General features: G+C 45.8%; 1 pseudogene; it reads left to right on the forward strand.

Annotated features, from left to right (window-relative positions):
* LOC102488094 (isocitrate dehydrogenase [NADP], mitochondrial pseudogene) overlaps positions 1 to 8846 on the forward strand; it is a 129674-nt pseudogene extending 120828 nt beyond the window's left edge.
* The last annotated feature ends 381 nt before the right edge of the window (positions 8847 to 9227 follow it).

Genomic DNA, 9227 nt, shown 5'->3' on the forward strand with positions numbered 1-9227 from the left:
CCCCACACCCCCACCACAAACCCGCCGGGGGGGGGGGGAATGATGAGGGGTGCACGTACTGCACATGCCAGTCAGCTCTCAGGCCCAACCCAGCCTCCCAAGGCTGCCTGAAGTTTCTACCTCAACTTCACTGAGCCTCCCTTTCTCCCTGATTTGGTCATCTCTCCTATTTAGTTTAAATCAACAGTCTGATTTTATCAACAATCATGCTTTAGGGAGGTTTATTTCTTCAAACGGATGGTGGCTCCTCTTCACTATAAAGTTAATTTTATGTTCTTTGTTCACTTTCCTAATCTGCAAATTACATCCTCCCGCTCCCTGATTACTTACTATTGGAAAAACAGCCCTTTTTGCTTCCAGTTTGAATATTCTCTGCCTTATCTCGATGACCCTGAGCTCTCTCCCCGCTGGCCTCTGGGGGAACCCTGGGGAAGAGGCAGGCGCAGGCGGCCACACAAATGCCCTGACTCCCGGCCTGCCTTCCTTTTTTCACCTTCTGTTCTCAGAGTGTGGGAAGAGGCTCCGGGGAAGCAGGGTGGATTCAAAAATCTGGGACCCATTCCATACTCTCAGAAAGTGCTAGTGGGAAGACAGAGAACTTCCAACACTCAGAGAAACAGGAACAAATGCTTGGGAGGTTGACGCCCGCTGCTACCGCATGAATAATGACTTGACCCTTTTGTTGGGAAGAGCACCCAGAGGGGAGGGGCTGCAAGGGGAAGGGTGATCCTCCCTACGGTGAGGGGGCAAAAGGGGCCAGTTCTTACAGGATCAGGAGTTTTTAAAAGGACTGGGAGTGGGGAGAAGACCAGGAGATGGCATAATGGTTATGTCACTAGATTCCCATGTAGTCCTAAACCAGCAGATTAAAACTCACGCAGGGTGCGTGTGTGTGGTGTGCGCGTTGTGTGTGCGTGCCTAAGATCCCAAGAGGAGAATGGATGAGGGATTGCAGTGTGGCTATACCCCCTGGGGTTGGATTTCTTGCTTTCTGTCTGTCTCTCTCTGTCTCTCCAGCAAGCACACACACCCTACAGCAAAAAGCTCTCTAAAAAAAATTAATATAAAACATTTTAAGAAAAATAATGGAAGGATGGGGGGAGATGACCTGGCTGCCTGAACCATCAGAGAGACTTAAGAGTGTTTGTAACCTCATGGAGGAAAGGGACAATGGAAAAAGAAGAAGGAAACTGGTCAAATAAAAAGTGTAAACAGTTGGGAGGAATCTAAGCAAGCCTCATGCTTTACAGGGGGCAGTGGGATCCAAGACTCCACCTCAAGCTGTAGTAGCAACAAGAGTGACAATATCAAGGATGATGATAATGGCATCTGGCACTCGATCCTGTTCTTTCCAAACTGGTCCGTCCTTTTCTGATGTTGAGCTATCCCGCCTTTACCTCCCGCTCGGGGCGTCTAGGACCTCAATAACAATAAAAGCTGCTGCTTATTGCATGTCGTGGGTAAAGGCTTTACGTGTCTTACTGCGTTTCATCCTCAAATAAATAAATAAATAAATAAAATTTCAGGAGCTAAATATCATTATTATCTCCATTTTATAAGAAAAGAGAAACTGAGGGGACCAGCAGTTAGTGTAATGGCTAAGTTGCTGGACTTCCAAGTAGTCAACCGCAGTTCAAGTCCTGGACCTGGTGGCTTAAACTCACACCAGGCACGTGTGCATGCATGCCCAAGATCTCAAGAGGAGAATGGAAGAGAAGGGATCGCGGCGTGGCCATCCCCCCTGGGGGGGGATTTCTCGCTTTCTGTCTCCCTGTCTCCCTCTGTCTTTCTGGCAAGCACACACACCCTATAGCATAAACCTCTCAAAAAAAAAAGAAAAAGAAAAAAAACGAGAGAGAAAAGAGAAACTGAGACACACAGAGATTGATAACTTGGCAGGGTCACAGGCAGGAGGATGGAGCCAGGATTCAAAACAGGTCTGTCTGTCTCCTGAGCCCGCATCCAAATAATATTTGTGCAATGAATACAAGACTCTTAACTTGGTATATTATGCACACAAACCTCACGCCAGCTTTAGTCTCATTGCTCTGATTTCCCAGGGACACCGCGCTCTCTCCAAACCCCCTCCAGCTTCTCTACTTCTCAGGCAGACTTTTCTGAAACCGGGGGTGGGGTAACACTCTGTAAAGAGACAACTCATAAATATTTTAGGTTTTGCGGACCACATACAGTCTCTGTCAAATTCTTCTTTGTTTCTGTTGTTTCTTTTTTCCAGCCTTTTAAAATCCATCTGTAGCTTGAGAGCTTCCTCTGACTCCTGTTCTTGGCCCCCAAATCTTGAACTTTTGTTTGAAATTTCCCTCTCCCACCACCTATCTATCCAGTCATAGAGCTTTTTTCAGTTTTGGATGTCTCTCAAAATGCCCTTTAAAAAAAAAAAAAATTGCCAGAGAGAATCACTTGAAAGAAAAAGGGAGAAACCACTCTTCCCCCAACCAAAAAAAAAAAACAATTGGGGCATGGTCACAGCACAATCTCATCTTCATTTTTCCATCTTTTTGAGATTTGGAGCACACACGCACATGTGCCTGGAGCGTTTATCAAGCCTTCAGGGCTGGCATTTGAACCACAGTCAGTACTATGGCTTCTGTTTCCCTTAACCACTTGGCCATGGAGCCAGCCCTCACAAAAGGCACTTTAAGTGTTTTCAGCACCCCACAACCTAGACCTGGACCCCAATCTTTCATGTATGCTCTGGTCCCCAAAGCAGCCTATGCATTACCGCTGAATTCATCTTCTCAACGCCCTGTTCTGCACAGGTCAGCTTTTTCCTAAAAGATCTTCAAATCTAAGCCCCTTACTCTGCATTCAAGGACAAACCCCTAAAACACACTCATGGACACATACATATTCATAGTTATCTGGGCCTTAATCACAGTTAGAAGGACAGCTAACATTTACTGAGGATTAACAGTAGATGGCCACTCTGACACATGGATCATATTATCTCATTTAAGCTTCACCAGAACCCTGTGAGATAGGTATGATTATGACCCCAGTTTTACAGTCGAGTTGCTGTGGCATAGAAAGACAAAGACACACGCTAGTTTACAAGGAATGTAGTAAAACTGAAAATTAAATCAGACTCCAGGGCCCTTCCCTAAACCCCCTACATTGCCTTTAACCATGTCAACCCCCTCTGCCTTTCCAGAGCCTCTATCCCAGTTCCACCAAGAAATGTCCTCACAGGGACCCATCTCAGTGCTTTCTCTGGACAAAACGCCGATGCCTGTGAACTTGGAGCACCATAAATGGAGACGGGATGACTCCTGTTCAGACAGCAAGCCCGGTCAGATATCCTAGATGCCAGGCTGCCCATCAGGAAGAAGGCAGCTCAGAGCAGCTGTGTTTCAAAGCAGCAGACTAGCGAGCCACTAATGTGTGGACCCAGCCACTCCACAATTTGCTTAAAAGCCACACTGTGTTTCCTGGACAATGGCCGCAGGCCAAAACACACACATTCCAGGTTTTACGACTCTAAGGTAAGCATTCTTTTTAATGGCTCTTTCCCGGTTCCTTCACTCTCGCTTGTGTTGTGTTTTGCTTGTTCTTGTCCTAGTTTGTTTTCCTTTCTGAGTTCAGCTCTGCTCTCTGCTCCCTGACTTCCAGAACCTTCTGTTTCAATCTTTCTTACCCCTATCTCTTGCCTGGCTTTCCTGCAAGTTTTGCATCACAGCAGCTTGTCCCTCCTTTTGGGACCTTGGTCAGGTTTTCTCCAATTTTTAGATTTCCCTTCCTTCTGTCTTCCTATTTGCCCAGCAGAGCCTCCTTCCCAACTTTTCAGTTTGAGTTTCAGCACAGACTTGAAAGCCATGCTCCAGTCTCACCTTCCTCCCTCTTCCTCCAGCTTTCCATCCTCCCTTCCTACCTTTCCCTTCCCATTTCCTTGCCCTTTCTTTCTGGACACCTGGTCACCCTTGTCTCACCCTCCCTTTCCTGCTCCCTTCACCCTTCACCTCTGTTCTTTGTCCCCTTGTTTCACCTCCTTCCTCATCCCTCCACTCCCTCCTCTTGGTCCCCTCTTGGTCCTCCCCCCCCATCCTTATCTTTATTTTTCTTCCTTCTGGCTGCTGATAGAGTGGGAGCAGTTGCAAGCTAGGTTCCTGATTTCAGATGCAGACCAGAAGCCACCCTGTCAGTCTAGCACTAAAACTGCACAGAAAAGGGAATCTCAGTGCCTAGGCTTGAGGATAAAGACACCAGGCATCCCAGCCATCCAGCTTAGCCTCTGGGTGGAGAAAACACTGTTTCTTTCTCCAGCTGATCTCACCCCAAGTCAAGGCCAAGGAGCAGCCCTGGGGCATGTCATTTTAAAATTGCAGGCTTGGGTTGGGACCCCGTGACCATCATTGCCTATCCCCAAAACATACACACAGTCGTATTTTTCTTTTGCACTTTTATTCAGAATAAAGGCTCTATAACTTTGCGGAGGTGGTATACAACACTCCCGCACTGTAGAATAAAAGCCGTAAAGGGAACAAGAACACCCTCCATAGAGGAAGATGTTGCAGCTGGGGAAGGACTGCCTCCCATCCCCACTACCTCTGCCCATCCATTCTTCAACTTCAGTTGTTTTCTTGACTGAGCCCCCATTCCAGCGGAGCTGGCGCCTTTCCTTAGAGGACAGCGCCATCTAGCAGGTGAGATGCCAAATCCTTTGCTGAGAGCCTGGAATGAAAACCCCAGCTCCGGGCATAGGGCTCCCAACTTCTTTTAACTGTCAGCCAGTCAGACCCCACCTGATCTGAAATAGCTGTGTAACCCTTCGGTCTTGTTTAAGATTTAAATCTATTTCTAATCATCCCCCTTTTCACCTGATTTAGTTTCTGGCCTTAGTCCCTGGAAAAGGCAAGAAAATTCTAGATGAGCCCACAGGCTCTGCCTGATGCTTGGGAGCTCCAGGTGACTTTTTGCAAAGCGTAACAGAATAGAATTTCTGAAAGATGTCTGCAGGACAGCCTAGGCCTCCTCTGGAGTCCTGTGGCAATTTTTACTTTTCTTTCCTCTCATCATTCCTCCCTCCTTCTATAAAGCCCCTATCTCCAATTCCCTCTGTAAAGCCCTGATCTAGAAATAGTCACATTCTAAGATTCTGGGGGTTTAAGACCTCTACATGAATTTTTTGGAGGGGCATAATTTAACCCATAACAGATGGAAGATAGGTTTTATTTAAATCTTGATCAGTTGCTAGTAGCAATCTTGACCCTCTAAGGAAAACAACGAGAAGGATTTAAAGCCCAGATGCACCCCAGGCCAGGAAGAATGCTGTGAAGAATTATCCATGTCTGCTGTAGGCTGAGTGCTGAGTGACAGTGTGGCTGCCATGCATCTGCCCTCAGTGAAGCAGGGCGTGTGTACAACATAGACACTGCCTCAAAGGAGCAAGGAACATAAATCAATCATCACTGCGTATCTCAACGCACCAAGCACATTCCAAGGCCACACATCTGAAAGAAGGCCCAAGGTGACCACTTCATTCTCTCAAGCCCTTCACTTTACAGATGAGGTAAGCTGGGTCCAGAGAGCTTGTGCCTTGCCTAAGGTCACTTTGCTACTTGGTGGAAACATCAGATCTCCATCCGAACTTCGTATCTCCTCTCTATTATCTTTTCCAAGGCCTCACGTTGCCCCTGGTGACATCCAGTAAAAAAACAGAAACTCCTATATTGCCTAGGGAAGTTTCCCTAGGTCCTCCCTTTTCACAGACCCAGGAAGGATTCATATGAAGAGAGAGTGCTGAGCTGTAAGAGAAAGTTCTGGTAGGAGTCTGTGGCCAGCTCCTTGGTTGCTTAAATCACTAGGCACTAAAGGCAAGGGCTGCCATTTCTATATGGACTGAGGAATGGGAAGATGAATACTATAGTTCTGCTGGGTTAGTCCCTTCCAGTCCTAAGACTTCATAAGGAGCTCCTTGAGCAGGAGTAATGGGTTTCTTCCTTGAACTTAAACTAGGTTAAAGGACGTGCTGTGATGCTCTTGATGATCAGACACAGGTATGTGGCCTGCTCCAAGGGCTTTCAGAATAGGCCTCCTCTTTGCAGCTTCCTGACTCAGGAGGTCCAGCTTTCCATTACATATGCATTCATAGTACCAGTCCCACTGAAGTTATTACTAGTATTTCTCTACATACAAGTCTTCCCCTTGAGTCAGCTGTGGGAGATTCTAACTCTGGGTCCTGGTTTACCCCTGATAACCTCCATTTACTTGGTGAAAGTAACAGGCAAAAAGTGTTTGCTGAAAAAAATGCCCCTCGGTCATTACAGGTGAGGGGACATGCAAAGGTCACCTGATTGATGGGCCCTGGAAATGGTCAACTACAAGGAAAGAATATCATTTCTCAAAGACTTTCTAACATGCCCTATATTGTGTGTGTGGCTGGCTTACAGGATAAGCAAGAATAGACACATTTGAGAAATTGATGAAATTTGTCTTTTAAAACAGAAACAACAAGCCTTGTTCAGCTTCTTCTGCTCCAACTCAGCTCCCAACTTCTCAGCTTCTTCTTATCAACCCTCTTGACAAGCTTTCCTAGACTAGCTTCTGGAGCACATCTGTAGAAGGTATTTATCATCTGGGGGGGAAGCTCCATGTGAATGAGTATGAAAGAACAGGAGAACTAGTTAAGAGCTCAGTTCTGGAGATGATCAGGTTTTGGTTCAAATCTGAGCCCTGCCACTTTCTAGCTGGGTGGCCTCAGACATTACTTAACTCCTCTAAACCTCAGTCTATCCATCAGAAAAGTTGGGAACCAGCAGTTAGCATAATGGCTATGTCGCTGGACTCCCACGTAGTTGACCGCGGTTCGCGTCCCGGACCCAGTGGCTTAGAACTAACGCCAGGCGCGTGTGCGTGCATGCCCAAGATCCCGAGAGGAGAATGGAGGAGAAGGGATTGTGGCGTGACCATCCCCCCTGGGGGGTGATTTCTCACTTTCTGTCTCTATGTCTCTCTCTGTCTGGCGAGCGTACACGCCCTATAGTGAAAAAAAACTCTCCAGAAAAGTTGAGGAGTACCTTGTTATAGGGTTATTGTAAGGATTAAATGAGATTGTAGTTACTGGTAGTTTCATTAATTTAACACATACTTAGGGTGCACTTACTTTGGACTGGTTGGAATACAAAGATATTGCTCTTTATTTCACAAAGTTTATGGTCAATTACAACTTAGTTAAAGTATAATATCAAGTGCCAAATCAGAGAGTTGTCTAAAACATGAGGAAAAAAGGACTGATTCGACTTGGGGAGCTAGAGAAGTCCTTTACAGTATCCATACAGTATCCATTGAGCAGAATCTTGCAGAAGGAATGAGATTTTACCACAGAACATCAAAGATTCAGCATGTGCCAAAGAGGAACAAAGCCTATTGTGGGAACTTTGAGTCTGGGCTGTCCTGGAGATAAAGTTCCTGGATTTACTCTCAGATGGAGCTCTGGGTTGTGGGAAGCAGAACTCCCAAGAATCAGAAGAGCTGACCCTGTCTTGCTGTGTCACCTCAGTCAATTCACCCTACATCTCTGTGTCTTGGTTTCATTAACTGTTAAATGATACTTTTGGCAAAGAAAGTCCATGAGGCTTGAAGTTTGTTTTGTTTTGGTTTTTGGTTTTTGAGGTTTTTGTTTTTGTTTTTGTTTTGTTTTGTTTTGTTTGTTTGTTTTTTGAGAGGTTTTTCCTATAGGGCACTCACCAGAAAGGCAGAGAGAGACAAGAAAGCAAGAAATCACCCCCCAGGGGAGATGACCATGCCTCAATCCTTTCCCTCCATTCTTCTCTCAGGATCTTGGGCATGCATGCACGCACACACGCCCAGCATGAGTTTAAGTCACCGGGTCCAGGAGTCGAACCGCAGTCAAGTATATGAGAGTCTAGCAACATAGCCATTACACCAACTGCTGGTCCAGAGGCTTGAAGTTTCAAGAGTTGTGTAAATGCTGTAGGAAACTAAAAAGCTACTGAAACAACTAGTAATAAAGGTTTTCTGAGCACTTACTACCTGACAGGCATTATATTAGGACTTATTGGCACTGTCTTATCACAGCCATTTTCACTGCCATTTTGCAGATGAGGAAACCTAGTCAGGAAAGAGGTTAAGCAGCTAGTAGATGGCAGAGCTAATATTGATGTGTAAGTGATGTTTCTCTTTCCTACCCCTAGGCTACTTTCTAATTATCATGGAATATGTCTACACTAATTTTCTCATTGCTCAGAGGAGAAACTGAGGCACCAAGCAATGCCATACTCACAACTGGACACGAGGAAAATTAATGAGAATAAATAACAACAACAATAATAATAATAACCCGAAAAAAAATAATGAAAAGCTATTTGATGATGATGTGGATAGTAATGTCTTTGTCTTGACTGACATGCATGGTAATTGTGCTGGAAAAAGAAGTGTAATACACTGTAAAGATATATGTGATTCGATGTAATGTAAAAAGGTTATGATAATAATAAATAAAAATAAATAATAAAAAAAGAACTGGACACAAGGTGCAGTGTATCTTGAGCTCTGCTTAGACCCCGCTTGCCAATGACTAGAGAGGCAGAGGGCATCCCTCCGTCCTTTGCCAGGGAGATTATAGCCATGGCATATCACCCTTTCTCTGCCCACCAGGTGCCAAGAAGAGTTCAATATGCAAATACCAAGTTGTATTAGAGCACACCCCTCGTCACTGCCTGGATCAGGGACAGCCAGAGCACAGAACAAATCTATCCTCCTATGACAAAGTTCCTGGAGCCATCTCTCAACCAGAAGCTAAAGGAAAGAAGGCCCAGGGTCACCGCCTCCCCATAGCACAAGCAAGAGGACCAGCTATGAAGAGCTGAATCGGATGCTGGCTAGGGCTCTCTGAACAGCCCTCGCAGGAAGAATGATGGAGACAAGTTTGGAGACTGGGGAAAGCAGAGGCCCCACAGTTAGATAGGATTAGCTCAAGGTGTCCGCTGACAAAGCTGGGAAGTAAAACTCCCAGGGAAAGGGGATGCCACCATCCATACCGCCTGGGGAAAACCCTGGTCATCATTTCTTCTGCTCTTAAGAAGAGGAAATGGGGGCCTGTGCATAACACTGGGGACAGCAGGACGGGGTGCTGGCCCTCTGTCCATGTAGATCTGCTACAGTTGCATCCACTCTAGCCACCTATTACCTTTCTTCTGCTTCCTTGTCTTTTTCCTCTTCCCCCCCTACTCCTTATAAATAAGGTTTAT

Source organism: Tupaia chinensis, unplaced genomic scaffold, assembly GCF_000334495.1.
Source record: "Tupaia chinensis unplaced genomic scaffold, TupChi_1.0 Scaffold143796_1, whole genome shotgun sequence".
Taxonomy (NCBI): Eukaryota; Metazoa; Chordata; class Mammalia; order Scandentia; family Tupaiidae; genus Tupaia; species Tupaia belangeri.